Source organism: Leuciscus leuciscus, assembly GCF_965113295.1.
Source record: "Leuciscus leuciscus genome assembly, chromosome: 6".
NCBI lineage: Eukaryota > Metazoa > Chordata > Actinopteri > Cypriniformes > Leuciscidae > Leuciscus > Leuciscus leuciscus.
In genome coordinates this window covers 6,017,679-6,041,660 of record NC_138730.1, presented here as the reverse complement: position 1 = coordinate 6,041,660, position 23,982 = coordinate 6,017,679, and the positions used below count along the sequence as shown (strand labels likewise).

The window sequence follows — 23,982 nt, the reverse complement described above, 5'->3', positions numbered from 1 at the left end:
GTGTTTGTTACGGAGTCCTTGTCTTAGATCACACCACTTTTGAGTACTGCCTTCCTGCCTGTCTGGTATTGTTCTTGTTTTTGGATTGCTTCTCTGGTTTTGACCCCTGCATGGACTGTTTGTGAGTATGGATTCCCCAATAAATCAACTGCTTTTGGATCTTTAATTCCCTGTGTGTGTGTCGTGACAGGAAGAGCATAGAATAGGAGAAATGCTCGCCATTCTGAAGCTTTCCAGAACTTCCTTTCATTCACTGACCTTGGTGTCCTAGTTATCGCAACAGGAGGTTTTATTTTTACAAGTCGCATATCAACCTCTTCCATCTGTTTGCTGTATCAAACCACAATGTGGACAGTTGCCGAGTGTCTCCAAGGCACACATTGTGTTGATATTCAGGAATGAAACCATTTATCATTTGGAAATTACTAAACTTCATTAAAGAAGATGGCCCTTTGATTCCAATACTGGCTCATTATCTGAAGCTGACATTGCATGACTGAAATGATCTCTTTCCTTTCGAAGTGAGGGTTCAGGTTGATCGTATGGATATGATTTACCACCTTTATGATTACAAAAGTCACAACCATAAAAACCATTAAATTGCTTTGTGTTATGAAGCGTTGGACGAGCCATCGAATCAGAGCTACAAACCACCACAAACACTTTAGAAACATGCCAGTTTCCCTGTGTGTCTTGCCAGTCAATACCTTCAGTCTCTAATAATAAGGCTTCTTTAAAAAATGGTGTTAGTAATGTTAACATGGATCGTTTAATTGGCCCCAACCACAACTCTGACATCAGAATGTGACTTTTTCTCACTTCTGGTTCAAGTTCAATTACCTGACACTGAATTGGCCAAACGCAAACACTGGTGTGCCATCACAATTCCACATTAGCCAAGAACTCCACTGTCACATAACATTTAATACTCTTTACCAGACTGTATGTCAGAGAGAACCCCACAGGTTCTAGTTTTTCCTTTAAAGGTCCCATGACATGAAATGTTCACTTTCTGAGGTTTTTTAACATTAATATGAGTTCCCCTAGCCTGTATATGGTTCCCAAGTTTCTAGAAATTTTAATCGGTGTAAATCGAGATTTTGCTATCTTTCTCTGCCTTTGAGAAAATGGAAGCTCAACCGGGCTGATCTTGAATCTCCTCCTTATGACGTTATAAGGAGAAATGTTACCTCCCCTTTCTCTGCTTTGCCCGCCCAGAGAATATTTTCCGCCCATGAGAAAATGAGCTAGGAAGTAGGAACGCGCGTGATTTTAGTTTGTCCACGAGAGATATCATGGCTTTTGAGCGAGCGAAGCATAATAATTGCTCAATAATTGGATGTACAAATGAACACCGAAGGGTCAATACAGAGCTGGGCTTGCTGAACGTCTGAAACTAAAGTCTGGATCAGTACCAACTCTCTTTGGCTCAGCTACACACCTCGGACAAGTAGGCTAAGTCAACTAATGATATACAGTATAAGTGTGTTGCTTTACTGTTTACTGTTACCTAGCTTGTTACACGTAGAATGTGGCTGTAACATTAGCTATGCAGTTACTTGCGCTAATGTAAAGGTAGACAGCATCAAGAATGTGTGTGAATACACACACTGTAACGCGAGTGTTGTACACTTCTTTGTTATTTGGATAACCGTTTTCCTGTTGGTTATATGGCGCGCGAGATATCCGCATTTCAAGATCGCAGAGCTTGATGTAATTGTAATAAGTTAAATTACAGACGTTACAGATCTCTCATGAAAAGGCAACAGTAGGTTAGCGTTAGCTACATGATAATAACTGTAAACCATCCGAATAAAGTACCGTATCCAGACATAATATTTTAAACTAACCATTCGGAAACGTCCTGCTGGAGCCACTGAGTTGCAACTTCTCCATCTGGATCAGATTCTGGGTCAAACTGAAATGCTTGAACGACTGCGTGTCTTTGTGCCATTAAATTAATAGTGGCTTTAGTGGCTACAAAAGATTTAATAATGTGAGCAGCAGCATAATGATCAGGAATATCAGTTCAGCTTATTTTATTTATTTTATTTTATTTTATATTGTATAGAAACATTTACCCTGGATAATCACAAAATGGCTAATAACTTCAACATCCTTCAGAGCTGCAAACCAAAAATAACAGAGTATCTGCCTGTGTGCGTGCCTATGTGTTCAAGTTTGGTGCATTCTTGAATTTTAGAATTGCCCAGGAATGATATGTCCTAATGATGTCAATATTCGTATTAGGGTTTTTTTTTTTTTTTTTTTTTTTTTTTTTGTGCTTTCATGGGTTGGTAATTCAGAATACTATATTTGTGTCTGTCCATTCACTTCCATATTGTGGCAAAACAGGTCTCATAACACGTATACCACATAGACACAAAGTGGATTATACAAATATAAATAACAAGTTTCTTGTACAATCAATTATTTTGACATTACCTGCTGAATGTTGTCACAGAGCTGCTATTTTGGCATAATCCATTTTACAATGTTTGTTATTGTCCATTATGTTCATTTATATAAGCTACTAAATGTGTAACTTTGATACTTTTGTGCTGTGCTGTGAAAGTGAATGGATGGATATGTTACAGTAGTAGTAAAGTAAAGTAATTACTGCCATCTCAGTGCAGTATAATGTCACATTGCTGTACCATTACAGCTAAATTTAACCCATGAGTTTGTTTCTTTTAAGAACATTTTATTTTGTCTCCAGTTAACAATAAAATTTGAAATAAACATTCAGAATTTTAGGAGGCTGGTGGAGTCTGACATTAGAATGCCTCGCACTATTACATGCTTGCTTAACTCCACCTGATGCAACTATAAAAAAAAAGTATCATTTAAGGACAAAAAACTACTTGCAGTTCATATAAACTGTGGTTTCCGGTTGTTCAAATCTGTGTCTGTCGACCTAAGGGAAACAGCTGCTAATGCTATAGTTACAGTATTTTACATTGCCTAAAAAAAACCTATACCAAAATGTAAAATATACTTATTTCATACTAAGTATAGTACAAAGCCATTGACATATTCACTGACATATTCTTTATTGCACAATGCACATTACTTAATATTAAGTCAAGTCAAGTCACCTTCATTCATTAACAGATTGTTTCAAAGCAGCTTCACAGTGTAAGACTGAAAATACTGGTTGAGGCCTGATTTATGGGACAAAAGGGCCCGGCTGGCTAATTAACATTTGACCTCCCCCATACCACCTGACTTCCTCTCAGAAACAACAAAGAACTCACACAAGAACATGGTTTAATGTGAATGTTTATCATTGACTGTTATGCTTTTGGTGTCATTTGAAATGTCTCAAAGTGAGTGGTACAGATATCTCATATCCAGATAGATAAAATAAAAGGAAATAAGGTTTATAGAAGTTTAGAGAAAACTGGTTTAGAGATAAGGCAACCCCCCTTCTGTAGGATAGAAGCCATCTGAGGGTGGTCTCCCCCATCCCCCATATCACCTGGTCAGGAGAGAATAAAGGAGGGTGTTCTGGCCCTCTCTGGTCTCTTCTTTGCTGGACACGAATGGAATAGGTGATTTCTCTCTCTCTCTCTCTCTCTCTCTCTCTCTCTCTCTCTCTCTCTCTCTCTCTCTCTCTCTCTCTCTCTCTCTCTCTCTCTCTTTCTTTCCCTTTCTCTCTCTCTATCTCAGGTACAAGCTGGGTAAGATTCTTTGGTGTAACCAATGTATAACCATGTTCTAGATATTTTAATTGATTGTGGAATTGATCTCTGATATCTGAAATATTAAATTGTTACATGCGATTATTCTAACTGATTTTGACATTGTTCATTTAATGGTTAAAAGGAACAGTCATACATTCGCTCACTTTTAGTGAGGCACAGATGTTATAAAAACCTTTCATTTATGGAGTCAGATGAAGTAACGAGTAAATACATATGATCAATGTATTACAAATTTAACCAACCAATACTTTGCATGAGTGAGGACAGAACACGTGATAACCTTCCCCGTGTATTGGCGAACCGGCAATTGGACCAATATAGCGGGCCTTACAACAGTGATAATAGGAAATTAATGCAACACAGTTTGTTTGGCTTAGTAAGATTTTGATTAATTTCCGTTGTAAAAATCATAAGTTATTAATTCAGGGGCTGTTAACACGACAACTTTGAATGTGTTCTTGCTGTTCATCCACACAAAGTCTAAAATGTGTTTTAATATCACTATTAGTAAGGATAGTATGATCTCTATATAATATCAGTCTTTAAATGCAAGATATTTAAAGTGTACCTAAAGTATACTTGCAATAGCTCCATTTTATCACGTTCAAATATACTTCAGTATATCTTTAGTTGGATCTCAGCACAATTTCTGGATAACTAAAGTACATAAAGTACAAAATGAGTTGCTCCAATTTTTTATATTAATATTAAGTATAACAGTGTAGTATAGCCAACTAAAAGTTAAACTGCAGTTTTTTTTTTGTTTGTTTTTTTTGTCATGGATGAATAATAAAAAAGGGTTCAAAAAGGTTCATTTTAAAATAACAGTAAAATTTTCTCATAGCAGTTTGTGCTGATTTGTCATTTACTCATTCATAAATTAATTTATCAATTAATATACTGATAGGCTATTGTTATTTATAAATGTCATATAAATATAAATATTTCGACAAAATGTAAGAAAAATTAAATATTTATTTGTTTGTTTTGTTTTGAATTTATTTATTTATTTTTTTAATATCAGAGTCAAGCAGTTTATAAGATGACACTGCCTTACAGAAAACCAGGTTGCTGCTGGAGAAGTGTTAGTGAGGCCAATAGGGGGCGCTCACCCTGTGGTCTGTGTGGGTCCTAATGCCCCAGAGTATAGTGACAGGGACACTATACTGTCAAAGAGCACCGTCCTTCGGATGAGACGTTAAACCGAGGTCCTGACTCTCTGTGGTAACTAAAAATCCCAGGATGTCTTTCGAAAGCATAGGGGTGTAATCCCGACATCATGGCCAAATTTGCCCAGTGGCCTCTATCCATCATGGCCTCCTAATCATCCCCATATATACTCATTGGCTTCATCACTGTCTCCTCTCCACCAGTAAGCTGGTGTGTGTGTGGTGGGCGTTCTGGAGCAATATGGCTGCCGTCGCATCATCCAGGTGGAGCTGCACATTGGTGGTGGTTGAGGAGATTCCCCCCTTCCATGTAAAAGCACTTTGAGTGTAGAGAAAAGCTCTATATAAATGTAATGAATTATTATAAACAAATATGTTTCAGGATAAACATCTTTATTAATTCTGCATTCCAATTAACAAATCATATTTGAGTGACAAGTTTACAGTTTATATTAAGTTTATGCTTATGTAGCAGTATGAGTTAACTCATAACTACTCTGCGTTCTTTTGGCCAATCAGTGCCATAGACCCCCCCCCCCCCTAAATACAGGTAGTAGTTCTTCTGACTGCCCTCTTGCTCGCGGTGACGGAAGTGCGTTATACTTCCGGGTCACTCACTCTGTGTTTTGCTGCTGCGCGTCTACAGGTGAAGTAGCGACTCTGCTGTCTCTGAACTCATTCCATTGTTATCTGCTGCCGTCATGTTTACTATGCATTGAACGCTCATAGATCTCCGGTTGGCGGGTCAGTCCTTCACTCCGTCGTTCAACGCATTCAAAAGCGGATGTTACTGAAAGCTGCCTGTACTGTTTGTACCCTTTGAGCTGCCTCCTCTTGGGTGATACAAAACGCTGCTTGATCGGTATGTAGGATACATGGTGTAGGATTTATCTGTTTGATTTGGGGTTAATTCATTTTTTTTTAAATAACTAACAGGAACCGGGCTGGTTCAACTGGAGATTGACGTCGACCGCAGAGTGCTTGGATTGCTGTTTGTTTAATGTGCATTTTGAACAGTGTACCATCAACCTTTAACGTTATCTGATTGCTGCACGTCCGTCCTTGAGTGTTGCTTGCCTAACGTGTCCATTTTGAACAGTGTATCAGCAACTTCACTCGATCGCGCTGCCTGCCCGTCCTGGACAAGCTGTTTCCTCATGTGTGTTTTGAACATTACGTACCAGCAACCCTAACGTTACTCGATCACTGCATAGCTGTCTGCCTAACGCAGATTTTGAACATTGCATTACCAACTCCACTTGATCGCTGCCCGCCCGTTCTGTCTGACGGCCACTGTGCAATCCCGGCCATACGGTCGAATGTGTGAGCCTCCAGTTTAACGTGGGCCAGTATTTTAACTGTTTGAATGCCGCTGAAGGGGTTGGCTCTTTACAGTTATAATTTGGGTTGTGTTTATATTTCCTTTTCTATTATTTTGTTTTCAATTTAGTTAATTTGTATTTCTAGTTGTTTCTTTATCAGTGATTTTAGTTTATCTCGTTAGATAACCTAATCCAGTTAATACATTTGTTTATATTTTATTCTGTCTTATTACTGAATTTGTTTTCCTTGGCCAAGGTTTCATTGTACTTTAATTCATGTTTATTTTGTTTTTCTTTGTTTATTGAAGTGTCTTAGAATTGATTTTTTTTTTTTTAGTGTACTAGCTGCCTTCTGGAACCATTGCTGGTTCGGGCAGTTTGGTTATTTTGTGTTTAAGATTATTTCTTTTTTTTTTTTTTTTTTCATTTTATTTATGATTTTTGACAGCTTACAACAGCATAGCACAATGAAACTTCTCTCTGCTGTGCCTTTTTTTTAAACAACAACAACAAAAACCCCAACATAGAAGACAACATAATTAGACATTTAAGGTTAGCCAATTAAGCAGTTTAAATACCATTAAACAAAACCAACAAAAGACAAACAAAACAAAAGATAAATAACTAAAAATAGAATAATAATAAATAAAATAAAATAATGAGTTTAACAAATAGGATCAGATTTTCAGCAGTTAAGCTATCACATTTAAGACGTGGCTGATTTTTCATGACATGGTATAGTGCACATTTTGAAAGTTTCCATATATTTTAAGAATGGCTGCCATGCTTTATTAAATTTAGACAATGAACCAGTTAGAGTACATCTCATCTTTTCCATGTTTAAAAACCTCATAATGTCAGCGATCCATTGGTCATGTGTTGGGGGATGTTCCTGTTTCCACCTTAAGAGTATGAGACGCCGCGCAAGCAAAGAGGCAAAAGCTATAGCGTTTGAATAATGTTTAGTTAAAGAAATGTTAGAGGGTACTACCCCAAAAAGTGCAGTCAAAACAGAGGGAGTGAAATTAACTCTATACACCTCAGAAAAAGTGTTGAATATAGATGTCCAATATTTATTGAGATTAGGACATGTCCAGAAGGTATGTAAAAGTGAACCAATATCTGCTTTACAGCGATTACACATTGGATCACTATCTGGATAAAACTTAGCCAACTTCTCCTTAGAAATATGCAAACGATGAAGGACCTTAAATTGAAGGAGTCCATGTCTGGCGCAAATAGAGGATGAATGCACCCTCTTCAGCATAGAGTCCCAAAGATCATCTGATAAATTTATCGCCAAATCTTTTTCCCAGTGAGCTTTAATAATGGAGAGAGAAGGGGTGTGTATTTCTAACAGTAAACAATAAATTTCTTTAATCACTCCCTTCTTATGAGCATTTATATCAAGAATATTATCCAGAGGAGTTATCTCTGGCAAGTTAGGAAAGGTTGTGAATCTACTAGCTATAAAATGGCGTATCTGCAGATAACGGTAAAAGTGAGTACCAGGTATATTAAATTGGTCAGTCAACTGTGAGAATGAAGCAAAAATTCCATCTATAAAAAGGTCTTTTAAAGTCTGTAAACCTTTACTGCTCCAAGTCTCAAAAGCCGAATCATTCAAGGAGGGTGGAAACATGTGATTTGAGCACAGAGGTGCTTTCCTTGATATTCCAAATAGACCAAATTTCTTCCTATATTGTACCCAGATTCTAAGGGAGTCATAAAGCAGAGGATTGTGTTTATATGTATGCAATTCTAAGGGAAGTGCTGAGCTCAGCAGAGCAGGTAAAGATGTTTTCCCACAATTAGATGCTTCAATGTGCACCCAAGAGGGAGTTTCGAAATTTGAATCACTAAACCAGTAAAGCATGTTACGTATATTAGCTGCCCAATAGTAAAGTTGAAAACTTGGTAAGGCCAGACCACCTAGTGATCTAGGCCTTTGCATAAACTCTTTGCGTATGCGTGCAGATTTACCATTCCAAATAAATTTTAAAGTAAGTTTATCTAAAGTAACAAAAAACTTTTTGGGTAAATAGAGTGGAATACACTGGAATAAATATAAATACTTTGGTAATATGTTCATTTTTACAGAATTGACACGGCCAATCAGTGATAATGGCAAGTTATTCCATCTCTCTAAATCAGATTTTGTTCTTTCAGAAAGTGGGACAAAGTTTTTTTCATAGAGTAATTTATATGAGCGGGTTACATTGACTCCCAGGTAAGTTATATAGTCTGATTTAACCTTAAAGTGGAAATTGTCAAACAAAATGTTTTTTGCCTTAGAGTTAATTTTGAGTAACTCACTTTTGTGAATATTTAACTTGTAGCCTGATATACTGCCAAAGTTGTTAAAGATAGTGAAAGCATGAGGAAGAGACCCAAGAGGATCCGACACATATAACAGGAGGTCATCCGCGTACAATGAGAGTTTATGTTCTTGGCCTGCTCTATGGATGCCTTGGATCCTGTTTTCTGCTCTTAACTTGATTGCTAGGGGCTCAATAGACAAAGCGAAAAGAAGAGGGGATAAGGGACACCCCTGCCTAGTTCCGCGGTGAAGTGGAAAATAGGGAGAATAACAAGAGTTTGTCCTAACACGAGCCAATGGGGAAGAGTAGAGTAAGCGGATCCAGGAGATGAATTTAGGTCCAAAACCAAATTTATTAAGAGTATAAAACAAATAGTCCCACTCCACTCTATCGAACGCCTTCTCAGCATCAAGTGATAAGGCAATTTCTGGAGTTGATGCTGACGGTGTGTTCAGTATGTTGAAAAAACGACGCAAATTGAACAATCCAAGCCTACCTTTAATAAAGCCGGTTTGATCCGGAGCTATTAAGGAAGGTAATTGCTGCTCAAGTCGAATAGCCAGAGTTTTAGACAATATTTTAAAGTCCACATTCAACAAAGATATAGGGCGGTAGGAGGAGCATTCTAACGGATCTTTGTTCGGCTTCAGTAGCAGCGACACCGTTGCCTGTCGTAACGTCGGTGGCAGGGATTTTGCATTTAGAGATTCTATGAACATGTTGCGCAATAAAGGAGCAAGGCTATCTTTGAAAATTTTAAAGAATTCAACCGGAAAGCCATCGGGTCCCGGTGACTTCCCCCCCTGCATTGAACTTATTGCCATTTTGACTTCTTCAACAGAGATGCATGCGTCCAACTTTTCTTTAAATGTAACATTTAAGGTTGGGACAACCAATTCATCAAAAAAATTATCGAACAACTCGGGTGAATGCAGGGATTCTGATTGATAGAGCCCAGAATAAAAAGATTGAAAACTCTCATTTATTTTCTGAGGGTTAGTGGTAATTTGGCCATTCTCGGTTCTAATTTCAGATATGAACTGGGTGGCTTCTGACTTCCGTAATTGGTGTGCTAATATTTTTGATGCCCTTTCTCCATGCTCATACCATAACCTTCTTGACTTGAAAATCATCTGCTCAGCCTGTTGGGACGAAATCATATTAAATTCAGTTTGCAATACCATCCGCTGTTTATACAAATCCGGAGAAGGGTTTGAAGAGTGCTGATTGTCTAATTGTGCTATTAGATCTGTCAATTCAATTAAACGTTTCTGTTTCTGCTTTTTAGCATTGGCGCAGTATGATATTATATGACCTCGTAAGAAAGCTTTTAAGCTTTCCCAAATAAGACTATAAGTCACATCTGAGGTGACATTTGTTTCCAGGAATAGCTCAATTTGTTTGGAGATGTAATCTGTAAATGAATCGTCAGACAATAAGAGAGGGTTAAGTCTCCAGACATATGCATGTGATTGTTCCGGAAACTTGAATTCTAAAATAAGTGGACTGTGATCTGATACAACTATGCTGCTATAATTACATGTTTTAACCTTATGGAGAATTTTTTTATCGACAAAAAAATAATCTATACGTGAATATGTTTGATGTACCGTTGAAAAAAAGGAGTACTGTTTAGCTAAGGGATTGAGAAGTCGCCAAACGTCCACAAGCCCATACGTCTGTAAGTAAGACTGTAAAGCTTGCGCAGATTTTGAAATTGAAAAATGCTTCGCCGAAGAGCGGTCAAGCACAGGGTCCATAACCGTATTCATATCCCCGCCGAGAATCAGGAAGTGACTATCAACCTGGGGCAAAGAGTTTAACAACTTAGTAAAAAACATGTAATCATCCCAGTTTGGGGCATATATATTCGCCAAAATAAGTGGGGTATTGAACAATGAGCCAATCACGATTATGTATCGACCATTAGAATCAGCTATTGTATCGGAAACTATGAGGGGAGTATTTTTATTGATAAGAATCGCTGTTCCTCTAGCTTTAGCATTAAATCTAGAATGAAACATTTGGCCAACCCAACTCCTTTTTAATCTTTGATGTTCGGAATTCTTAAGATGTGTTTCTTGAATAAACACCACATCTCCCTTAAGATTAGAAAGATGAGAGAGTACCTTATTACATTTTATTGGGTGATTCATCCCCCTCACATTCCAGCTTATAAAATTGACATGGGAGCCATTCTTAGTTAAAGAAGAAAGATTATCGGAGGGGAGAGTCACCGTCAAAACCTACTGGAAGTAAAATATGACATACCACAAACAAAAAATGTTTAAGTAAATATAAAGAACACTCAACTGCAATCTGAAATCGTACATAAAAAAGAAAAATAACAAGGACATAAAGAAAACAACACGCAACATACACATAACCCCCCTTCCCCAAAAGTGCTGTCCCCAAACGACAAACACCAAATCCCTGAAGCATCTCTACTTCCTCTAAGAGATCCATTCTCCTTACGAAGGTCCCAAACCTATAAGAATAATAGCCTACACAACTCGTTCTAATTATATGATAAACTAAATGAAAAAAAAAAAAAAAAATAAAAATAAAAAAAAAAAAAAAAAAAATAAAAATAATAGTTAGCAAACGTCTACTCTTTGAATAAAACAAAATAAAACCAAACAATATCTATCTTGTTTGATTTTGTGAGTAGTAATTCAGCAAATTTAAGTAGCTAAGTCATTAATAATAAGAACCTTGATAAAAAAAAAAAAATAATAAAAAAAAAATAAATAAAAAAAAAATAATAAAAATAAATAAATAAATAAATAAATAAATAAAAATTTTTTTTTAAAAAAATGATGTTACTATGGTTTAGATTTTTCCTAACAGTGTAAAACGAACATTACAAGAATATGTAATCACAAAAGAGGCTTATCAAAGACCAAATATAAAGTATAAACAAACGCCTTATAAACATAACTCAAACCTTTCGCATGCCTTTCCCAAGTGTACTCACAGGCCGGTATATCTGGCAACACAGTTACTCATCGTCCCCAAACTTAGAGGAATAGAAGTCTTTCGCAGCTGTAGGAGAATCAAACATCTTGGTTACTCCATTGAAGGTCACCTGAAGCTTGGCTGGGTAAAAGAGCCTGTAGCGCACTCCTTTCTCCCGGAGCATCTTCTTCACCTCGTTGAAGGCTGCACGGCGTTTATTTAGATCAGCACTATAGTCCGGAAAGATGAAGATCTGCTTTCCCTGATACTCCAAACGACCCTTCTCTCTGGCAAGGCGTTGTATTTGCTCCTTTTCATGGTAGTAGTGGACACATATGATGAACGGCCGCGGTCGACCACCCTCTGTGGGTCTACCCGCTGCTCGATGCGCTCTATCCAGGATTGGAGGTTTCTCCAGACCATTGGGACCACCCAGAACCTCATGCAGCAACCCAGCGATGAATCTGGTCGGATTGCGCTGCTCCAGGTCCTCCGGAATCCCCAGTAAGCGAAGGTTACATCGTCTCCCTCTGTTCTCCAGATCATCCACTTTTTCCTGTAATTTATCGTACTTGCTGCTGAGCGCTGCATATCGAGTCTCCATCTCCAATAAGCGGGCATCCTGGTTGTTGAGTTCGTCCTCGTGTTCGCGTATCTTCACCTTACATTCATCAAGCACTGTAGTTATGGGATCAACAGACCGCTTAATTTCTTCCCGTAAACTGTCAGCCTCTTCTTTGATAACTTCTTTTACGATGTCACGGAAGGCTTGTAAAGTGCTAGCATCAATAGCACCTTTGCTAGCAGCAGCTGTGCGACTGTTAGCCTCCAACTCCGGGATAGTAGTCTGAACTGTTTTTGCTGTTCCTTTTGGAGGCATTTTGGACAAAAGTAGTTTCTCTGTTGCTTAAATCATCTGATACACTGTCTCTAAACCGAGTTGAGTAAGCTAGTGAGTATTTTTAAGCGAAATGTTGGGACCTCGTGGTTCGCACGTCTACTCCATAACGCGCCCCTACCGGTCTCCCTTGTTTAAGATTATTTCAATTTGTTTTCTTCATTTAAATATTACATTGATTTTTCTTTCTGTTGAGTGAATCCCCTTTGATCGTGTGTGTTGTGTCCGTTTCAGTTGCTGAGAGCCGAAGGTGGTGGTGTTGGTGTCCGGGTGGTGGTATCCCCTTCCTGCGTGCTGTGTTGTCTACTCCGTTTTCTTTGCTGTGTTCACTGTTGTTTTTGTGTTTGTGTGTGTTCACATGGTGACCTTTCTTGGGATTCCTTTGTGCCTTTGTGACTCCTTTCTCCTCCACCGGTAAGCCTCAGCAGCAAGTATGAATGTGTTTTGAATTGTGTTTTAAACTATTGAATAAAATTTGTTGCCCATTTTCAAAAATTGAACTTCGTCTCTGGCTGAATTGTTTACTTACCTGTGTGTCCTTAAGTGAATCAATAGTATTGCAATTAGGAAATAAAGAAAATCATTCTCTGGGTGAAATTCCCAGGGTGGCGTAGTCGGTGTTTTTGGGGCAGGTTCCACCTAGACTATAACCTCCTCAGTACTGTTTGCCTCTCTGCATCGCCACACTTACAACCAGGGTTTGGTGCTGGTTATTTACCTGTCATTTCCCTCTTTAAGGATAAGTTATGTGTAGGGTTCGGGTTTCTGGACAGGAATTGTGTTCCAAGATGAAAACAAAAAAGTTGACCCAAGAATATGTCCTGCTTGAAACCACAGCAAAGATTTTTACACACAGCAACTCAAAATGTATCTCAGCCAAATATTCAGGTACGTTCCAAGACCATAAAAAAATTATCATAAAAAAAAAAACTCAAACAGACACTCTACCAACATGTACAAGTTAACTGACTGTAAGAGCTAGTGCACGTCTGTGTTTGTGCTGCACAGTAAAAAAAACTGGCCCAGTTATGTTTTAAGATAACTGGGCCACATTTGCTGCAACATATGTGGGCCATATTTGGTTCACACCCAGATTAGTCATTGTCGATTGTGCCACAGTTTTGCCATAGCTGGCCCACATTTGGTTTGTGATATTTGGACCATATTCATTATTTATCATAAGGGCCACTTTAGGCTCACATTCAGATTACACATTGCCATGAGTGCCACATCTTTGCCTAAAAAGGCCCACATGTGATTTAAAATATTTGGGCCATATTTGGCATTTTACATATGGGCCACTTCAGGCTCACAGACATTTAGTCCGGGTCATAAGAAGGCCTGCAGTGCCGCATCATTGCCTGAAGTGGCCCACATCCGTCTGCTATCTGAGGAGCGAGTGAAACACACACAAATGCTGTTAACTGGTAAACATGTTTAGTCGTTCTGTAGAGGAGAAGAGACTTCATCCACAGAACAAAGACAATATACTGTAGATCATCAGCAACACACACACACACACACACATAACTAACTTCATATACAATAAAACAATAACAATAAATATATTCTGTGTATAAAATGTTAGAGAGATCATGTAAATGTTTAAAAGTTACATGTAAACTTTATATCTTTTGAGACATTTATGTGCTATACTTGACAATCACGTTCATGATTAGAAATATTTTAATAATTATGGATGAGTTCAATCCAAGCATTATTATATTTGCAGGCCTGATACTGAAGATTTCTGCTGACACTCATCTGAGCTTCTTCCTCTGTTCCACCTTTAATTACAACTAAACCATCATTTGGCTGAATAATAAACCAACATGAATCATTCAATATCACATGTTTCTAATACGCATGCTAACACACACGCTGCTTTATTTAAAGGTAGGGTAGGTAATCATTTTTCTAAAAAAAAAACATTCCAAATTTGTTTAAACTGTCTTTATATACCTATACATAATTAAAATGTAAGTACTCTGAAAAAGAAAATTAAAAAATCGAGTGACTGTAGACCTTTTAATCTGCAATAAACACAGCTCATTATTTCCATTCACTCCACCCCCTCCCTTCTGAGCTCCTTCCAAAGCCACGCCCCCAAAACACATGAACGCGCGACGCCAAACGCTCAGGCTGGAACAAGACACATTTATTACCTGAGACGAGTGGAGAGGAAGGAGCGCAGTACATACAGTGACATCATGTCAGAATCACATGTAATAAAATACCTAACTTTATCACTATGAATATAAACAAATAAGATTTCTTTTAGTACTCACTATCAAGCTAGCATATCGATAATGGTAAAGTTTCATTCGGTAACGAGCTATATTTATAAGGCAAAACTAAAAACAGGTTGCATTGATTGTTGAGGATTTTGAGGAAAGTCCATATGCAGGTGACATTTCACTCACTTCACCTACACTTCAGACTCGACGTCAGAGAAGGAAGGGTCACAATAAGAAGCCTATAACCAAGGGTATTCCCAGCGAACTAGCTGGTTTGTTAAAACGCATGACCATCTAAAAATATGATTTTGAATAAAGAGTTTTTGTCCATAGCTGGTTTTCTCAAGTCACATGAGGGAACAGTGACAAGGGTCTTTGTCCACCAATACAAAGGAACTGTTGTATCTTCGGAGAGCAAGCTGATGACTGGACAGTCATCACAGGGCCCATGCAGTCATGTGTCTCATAGTAAATATGACGAAGATTTCTCAATTCGGACTATAAAAGAAGAGACCTGGACGAAATCAAATTGCTCTTCCTTGCAATCTACAATCCAGAACCCCTGCAATCTGGACAGCAAGAAGTTGTTAAACCTAGCTAGCATTTCTCTGTTAGTTCAGTACTCTATGATAATCTGTAACAAATGTTCTTTTCAATTTTGATTCTTTTAATAAATATTGTTAAACATTTATTCTAAATCATCTTGTCTGGACCTTGGATTCTTGAGTACTTGCCTCCTTCTTTCCTCTGGATCAGGGAGATCCTAACTGAGAGACACGACAGGAGGGTAAGCATTATTTCTGATATATGAATAATCAGTGTGTGCTTTTGATTGATTGATAGCCTAGCCAAAGAGGCAGCTTACAACAGGGTTATTGTTGTAGAGCGAACACGGTTGAAGAGTACCTAAAAAGGTAGATTTATACTACGAAGGGTAAATTTATTATATCTATAATCCTTATTATCTTTGTAATAAAATACGAATTTGTAGAGACTGTTCACCTAACTCTTAAATAGCATGACTAAAGGATAGGCACTTTTAGTTACCGCGGGATTATTTATATATCCAGGTAGGACGTAAAATAATTTGGAACGGTATTAATCATGATATGATCGAGATATGATCATAAACTATTACATGGGGGCTCGTCGGTCTTTAATATAATATAACCCGGAGCAAAAATAGATATTAAATCAATCACTTGAGTGACCCAGAAAAAATTCGCAAATAAAATAGGGGACGCCCTATTAAAAAAGAAAAAAGCGAAACCGCGCGGCAGAACCAGTGAGTATCTGTAAAATATAGATAAAGAATTCCTTAAAAAAGAGAAAAAGTTTTCCTAGTCTGCATTTCCAAATTAAAAAGACCCAAATGACTCAAATGGCTCAACTACCAAATGATTTAAATGTATGTCCAGCTCCTCAGCAGGCATCCGTATACCAAATCACTATAACTAAACGTGATAATTTTCAAAAGCAAAAAACTGCTAAAGAAAAAAATGAAGAATGGTATATAGGAGACTATGAGATAAATAATGGACAGGAATTCATCTGCACTTCAGCGGCAGATGTGAGGGCTATAATAGAAAGAATTAATGGAACTAGGATGAAAGGGGACAAAATTAAAGTTCATTTTGATCCTGGTTTGGAAGTAACATATAAGCCAACCACAGACCCTAGTATAGAAGTATACTATGGTAAGACAAGAGTAATGTATGATGGTACTGTGATGCCTCAGAGAAAGCGCAGGGATTCTCATGATACAGAAATTTATTTTTCTGATGTAGAAAAACCTGGTCCCAGCGCTCAAAAAAGGCTAGACTTCCAGGAACCTAGTCCTGGCCTTCAATACATACCGCTGGCAAATGAATTAGTTCACACTTTGAATAGTATGAATAAAACTGTCCACATTAAAAATAGAGGTGAAGATACAACCACCGAAGGTGAAGAAACTGAGTGGGATGGTGAAGGAAGTGTAGTGTATCAGTGGGATGAACCCATTCCGCAAAGAAATAGAGTTAATCACAAAAATTCTAGACCATTGTCTCGAGAGAGAAAAAGTAGTAGTTATGCTCGGGAACATATCGATCTAGCGGGAAGAAAAACTCTAACAAAACCAGGGCATAATCTGAAAGAGAAAATCAAAAGAGAAGAGCCTGAATATATGCAGAGAATTTTCCTAGCTGCAACAGGCCCAACATCTGATGAGATTTTGGATATGCCTGACACAAGCATAAAAGCTAAGCAGGATATGATCGCAGAACAAAAAGACTCTTGTCAAAAAGCTCTGTCTTTATTACTTCGCTTGACCCTGTCAGAGAACAGAGGAAGAAGTGGAAGGGACCCTATAATGGGTGATATATTTGAACTCAGAAGAGAAGTTTTAAATGAATCAAAAAACCCTATTTATTATAGGAGACCGTTACCTGAAATTTCAACTAGAAATAAAATAACAGGAGATGATAACCTCTACTATGAGGAAGAAAAAGAAAAGTATAGGCCCAGAGGGGGTCTAGGCATAGACTTAGCCGAAATAGCAGCCTCCTCTGTGATGAAAATTAAACAGGAAGAAAGAAGCCCTCAGATGAGGGGGACTTATAGTGAACAATGTGACTATTATGACGAATCTGTGTCCAGTGAGTCTGTTTGCTTGGAAGAAGTCTCTGACCAGGGGCATGAAAGGAGAAATAGGGCGAGACCTAAACATACGATAACAGCCACAGAAATAGGAATGTTCAATGGAATGAAACTAGATCCGAAAGATAACATGAGAAGTTGCCAGAAGATAGTGGACCTAGGCAAGAGGCTAAATATTCATGATGAAGATATAGAGCTGATGATTAATCAGCTATTGAGTATAAATATAAGAATTAATGATGTTTCCTTACATAAGAGAAACATTTCAGGGGAAACTAAAAAAGAAACGTATGACAAAAGACTGAGAGAAATAAAAAGCACAGGACTTTTAATATTCTGCAAAAATAGAGCCCATGATGGAAAAGACCCAGCGCAAACTGTGGAAGAATTGCTGCAGTTTGAAAAAGATCTTCCAGGTCTTCAACACTTGAAATATTGTGGACATGAGACTAAATGGGAAGAATTACAAACCTTTGCGGTAAGGTATGACAGGAGGTCCAAACATGAGGCAGAGAAAAGAGGTAATCAAGATTCTAATTACCAAGGAGATAGTAAACAGCAAGGTCTGAGACGGTCTGAGAGACTCAAAGCCCAAGGCCATTATGCACAGCAAGGGCCTAAATATGTAGTGCAGTCCAAAAGTTTCAGAGAACAAAGGGACCAATTCAGACCTACTGACTTCCAAAGGAGAGGCAGATCTCAGAACAGAGGAGTGCAGAGAAAACCTAACTTGGAACAAAGACCGCCATTCATTAAAAATGCCAGTAAGCAAACCAGCTCTACATATGTCTCTAAAGAAGAATGGGACAGGTTGACTCAAGAACAACAAAACAAAATCAGAGAGCAGAGGGCCAAACAAAAAGCGACTGTAGAAAAATCGTACAGTACTGGACAGTCTAAACCTAAATATGTGAGAAACAACAAGCTTGAAAAAGCACAAAAATAGGACATCCCTGAAGGAAAAGCGACCATCCAATCTGATCTAATCAAAGAACATGAAGGTTTCTTTTATATAGATTACAATGGTAGGACATTCATTCTGGATACAGGTGCCGAGATTAGCTGCCTTACTGACTTACCTGAGGATGCCATTAAACAAAAAGGCATGATGAGGGTATACAGTTTTAATAAAGCTCAAGGTCCAATTGATACTGACTGGTATATGTGGAAAGACATAGCCATTATTCCTAATCAATCAGAGAATCTCATGACATTACAGGATGCAACCAAAATTGTAGGTAAAATTTATAAAGAATTGACGGTCAGATGGATGAAAATGGTCGACCTCAAAGGGCAAATAGACAGAATGGTGCGAGAAACCATGCTTGATAAAAACAAATTGAGAGAAATTCTTGAAAAACATAAAGGTGGTGCAGCTAGATTTAAGAATGATGTAGGCCTTTTAGGTAAAGAATATGAATATGAAATCAAGGGAGGTGTACATAAACCACAAAGGCAATACCCAATCAATAAAAAAGCTTTACCTGAGATTGAAGAAACTATTAAAGAATTAGAAAAATTAGGAGTGATTAAAGAAATAGAAAACCCAATCACTAATTCACCGCTTCAGGCCGTACTTAAACCTGATAATTCTTACCGCGTCGTTAATAATTTCAAATCTTTGAATAAAGTATCTGAACCAGACAGGAGATACTTAATTAATGCAAAAGATGTAACTAATGGTTTACCTAAGGGTAGAATTTTGACTAAAATTGACCTAGCCAACGGTTTCTGGACAGTTCCAATAACTGAAAATAGTATGGCTAAAACTGCGTTTACCTGCCGATCGAAAGCCTATTGTTACACAAGGCTCCCGCAAGGATATTTAAATTCCGCTAACGCCTTCCAGTCTATTGTCGTCACGCTAATGACAGGTTTGCCGGTAACAGTTTATATTGACGACCTTTTAATTATAAACGATGATCCAGGTGAACACCTGAAAATCTTGGATGAAGTGTTAACTAGACTGATAAATGCAGGTTTTAAGCCCAGTTACAAAAAGATCGAAATAGGTAAAGAGGAAGTGGATTTTTTAGGCTTTGCTACGACAGGGATGGATAGAGGACTCTCAAAAACTACCAAAGAAAAATTGGAGGATTTGAGACAAAACAGCCCGAAAAGCCTAAAAAGTTTACAAAGTTTCATGGGACACATGAATTTTATCAGGGATCTGATACCAGGATACGCTAAACTAGCTAAACCTCTTTATGGAGCCACAAAAGGAAATGAATTTAATTGGAGCAAAGAATTGGAAGATATTAGGCTACAATTAATTGATTTAGCATTGACCTCAGGTAAAATAGCGAGACGAGAACCAGATCAAAAATTGGTTGTAAGTGTTGAAAATACTGCGGATGAAATAGAACTGGTATTGTACAATGAAAAAGATAGGAAAAATCCAATACAGTTCATGTCATACCCAAAACCTGGTAATCAGCTGAAACAAGAACCAAAATCAGCAGCTGACATCTTAGCTAGTATTGCTAAATGCTTGATACCAATAAAAACACTAGCCCTTGAACAACAAATAATTGTAGAATCAAAAGGTGAAGGCATCACTCAGCTGATGAGAGAATCTAAAAACCTAGTGAGTGAGGCACCTAAAATTCATCAATTTACATGGGCAAAGTGGAGTAAATTGTTGCAGGATACTCAAATTATCTTTGGCCAAAGTAAACTTAACAAGAAAGACAAAATAACAGAAATCCCTAAAGGGGCTAATATTTGTTATTTTACAGATGGCTCTAAAGAAAATGAGGAAGTTTGGTGGGGCTTCATTAGAAAGGAAAAAGGAAAAATAGTATTCAAACAAAAGGGGCAATTGTCTAATGAAGACTCAGCACAACTGGCTGAAGTGCAAGCCGTGGTGGAAGCCCTAAGGCATATGAAGGCAACACAAACAATGGAATCCGTTATTGTCTCGAACAGTCATTATGTTTACAAAGCACTGACAGAATATGTTGCCACTTGGAAACTGAATGGCTTTTGCACTGCTAAGGGAAAGCCATTAAAACAGGACAGTTTATGGAAGGAAATAGCAATATTATTAGAGGAAGTTAGACCGCAGGTGTTACACCAAAGCAGTCACACAGTGCAAACTACATCAGCTGCAAAAGGTAATGCGGAGGTAGACAAATATATTAGACATAAGACAGTTCGAACAACAAAAATTATTAAAGCTATCACTAAGACAAGTGAAAATAATATTGTTGAAAAACTGCACATGGATTTAATGCATCCCAGCCTATCTTATATGGCGAAGTATTGTAAAGCCACAGGGCTTAACATACAAAATCTAAAAACAACCTACCTGAAAATCAGGAAAAAATGTCCTGAATGTAGAAAAGTTATGACCAGCAGGTTTAATGAATACGGATCAATAAAAACAGATAAAGAGAATGAGGAGGTGTCAGTGGACTGGGGTGGACCGGTCAGACCCCAGACGAAGATGAAGAACTGTTACTTCTTAGTAATAGTGGATAACTGTTCTAATTTTCTACAGATATATCCGTGCAAACAAGCTACTGGCTCGGTAGTCGTAGAAGCACTTAAGGAATGGATAAGGTTTCGAGGACCACCTAAACGAATTAGAGGGGATAATGCACCGAACCTTACAGGACGTGAAGTTGAAGACTATTGTGATACAATTGGAGTCAAATTAATAAAAAGTGTGAAATACCAGCCGGAAAGCAATGGAATTGCAGAAAACGCTGTTAAAAGATGTAAACAATTTTTCATCAAGAACGAAAAGGTGGGCGAATGGGATACGTTGATTAATCAATGTACACATTTTCTAAATTACAGAATCAAACCGAGTGAACTCAAAATTGAAGATCAGCCTGAGCAGGAAAAATTTAGCGCCAATCCATTTAAGGTAGGCGACCAAGTAATAATACTGCATAAAATCAGAGGTAAGAGATTTAGGCAGAAAACTGGAACCGTGGATACGGTTGCGAGAGTTACTTCAAATACTACTGTACAATTAGAAAATAACGGAATTTGGTCTTTGAGGGACTTAATTAAGGCATAATCATGAAAAAGGTAGTATTTGAGTCCATTATTGAATCAAAAACAGGATGGGTCAGGTGCCAAAATGAAGCATATGCACTGCTAAGAGTTAAAAAATGGCATGAAGACTGCCCTGATGGTACTATTAGTAGATTGATACCATTCACAAGCTGTTGTATTTGTGAAGCAACAGATGTGGCAGAATTACTTTGGGAAGGTCCGAATGAGTCTAGACCAACCAAAATGAGCTTAAGAACACTCCCTAGCATGGGAGAACAAAACCTTTTTTCCTGGTACAATCCGGAAAATAGAATCGGCCACTGCGCCTTGGGCGAGATTTCAGTGTGCGGAAACTGCAGACTAGGTAAACAAAAATGGGTCATTCAAAAGATACAACGTGGAGAAACCATTTGTGTCTGCCGAACCTGTAATTTATGTGAAGAAAAACTTATTTTACAAGGCTCGAAATGTTCGTGTACGTTTAGAGATTCTAAACTAGAACTATGCGAGAGATGTGAAAAGCTAGAAGAACGGAAATGGCTACAGACTGTCAGTAAAAAAGAAGTCTGGTTAACCCGGAAATCGAAATTAGCTATGGGATGTGTTTCCCAGGGTAAGATAATGACCTCATGGGTTAGCAATCCACTACAATTAATGGAAGAAGATGAACAAGCATGGCTATATCGATACTGTGAATTGTCAGGGCTTGGTAATCCATCTTATACCGACCCTCTAGAGATTGGATCCGTATTAGGCCAAATATTGGGACAGATCACTTGTTTAGATGCGTGGGAAAGAGTTATCTCACATAATCTAAATGAACCAAAGCAAACCATTTTTGTAAAAAGACAGGGACAGTATGAACGCAGCTCAGCCGAACAATTGATTATTACGGAAATTAAAAATATGAACTTCCTAATTGAACAACATAACTGGGAAACCAGAGCATGGGAAGTGGGAGTAAGAGAGACTGACATCACTAGGATGTCCAGAAGTCAAATTATCATGACTGGGCAAGCCTGTTGTAAAATTAAGTATCGAGAAAATGATGCATCTATGATTAAAAGACTGATGGTGAATCTCTGTTGTACCAGGAGTTATATGGGCATTGGATTTGCCATACAGGGTTTTAATATTAATTGGATAACTGAAGTTAAACCTATTAAACAAAAACTCAGAGACTGGCTGCGTAGAAAACACTTCTAGGGTCAGACAGGCAATTCTTTGTTCTCTCACCCACAGCAACATGGCTAGAGGGGGAAGAGGCCGGAGGCTGAAAACCATATACAGAAGGATCCATGAGGAAAAGGCTGAGAAATTTCAGGAAGTCATGGCAGGAATAAGTATGGCTTTCATTCTCCTTATATCCATATTGGCTGGATTCGGAACAAAAGAAACAGAAGAAATCTATACTGTCTACCCTTGTACTAAAATGGAAAAGATAGTTGAATTATACTGCTATAATCAAACAATAATGGTTGAAGGTTCACCTCTGACTTTAGCGGGAATAGTATACAATTCTGAAAATAATGCTAAAGTAATGAGAAACTGGATAGCAGACATAGATCCAGAATACTGGAATTGTACTAATGGAGGAAGTTTTCTAAAATCAGTAGCAGAGTATGGCCCCACAACAGAGAGAGGGATAACCGTAATGAAATGGAATAAACTTGAAGTGCTGAATCAAACACACGTGTTATTAAAAGGGCAGAAAATAGATGAAGCTGCAGCTAAAAACATTAGTGTGATAAACTTCGATCTAGTATGGTGGACATATTCGTATGGAAAAACAATCTCCACTTTAGAATGGAATTGTGAGACAGGAAAAGCAAATATAAAAAGATTAAAAATATTAGACGAAGTGAATCAAGGCAAATTAGAAGTTGCGGATGACTTAGAAGTGGTAGATGACTTAGAAGTGGCAGATGATATGGAGGAGACCGAAGAAACGGAGTCACCAAAGTCAAGTCCACTAACACCTGCAGCGCAACGCGCAGGGCCAAAACCAATAGATCGTTGGATTCGTATGAGTGAGTTCGGAGATAAAACTATAATTCATTCAATCCATGAAACCAAACCAATAATTCCCGCAAAAACCACAGAGTGGATAAACTGCTACAATAAGCCTCGAGCTACGCCTATGTGCCATAAAGTTCCAGGTTGTCCATGGTTAGGGAAAATGGTTTGGCCGAGTAACAAAGACAGGTCAACTATTGATCACAAAAAACAGTGTGCTCGTAAATTAAACCCAGAGAAGAAAGTTTGGTATTGTGTCATAAAAGCTGAAGCTCCCTGGAATCAAACCCTTATGGAAAAATATGAAAAAGACACTATTACTATGTGGCGTAAATGGATAATGAAAAATTATAATTTCACAGAAGGGACAGGTAGTGAAACAGATAGAACTACATGGACCGTGAAGGCCACATTAGAGGGAAAGAAAAGAGCAAATGGCAATTATAGACATCCATACACCCTAGAATATTTTTCGAATGCAGGGATTCCAGAAAAATTTATAACATTATCAGGAATAGCAAAATACCTGACAACGAAAGTAATAGATCAACAATACAGGAGTGCATTGTTGCTATACATGATGCAGGGAGGGGAAGCCTTAAAACACTATACTATTACTAAAAGACCTAATGGTTACGTAAGATACCACGGAAGACATCAAGATATAAAGGATGAACATACTGGGAAAAAAGAAGTTGATCTCATTTGG

General features: G+C 37.9%; 1 protein-coding gene and 1 long non-coding RNA gene across 2 annotated transcripts in view; one reads left to right on the top strand and one right to left on the bottom strand.

Moving 5' to 3' along the window:
* Positions 1–23,982, bottom strand: part of LOC309501908 (uncharacterized protein) — a 575,396-nt gene that overhangs the window by 139,396 nt on the left and 412,018 nt on the right. The window lies entirely within an intron of this gene.
* Positions 5,460–14,267, top strand: LOC309502075. The gene is made up of 4 exons (XR_014207126.1): positions 5,460–5,522; positions 5,606–5,738; positions 12,610–13,442; positions 13,506–14,267. It is a non-coding gene; the product is annotated as an uncharacterized lncRNA (long non-coding RNA).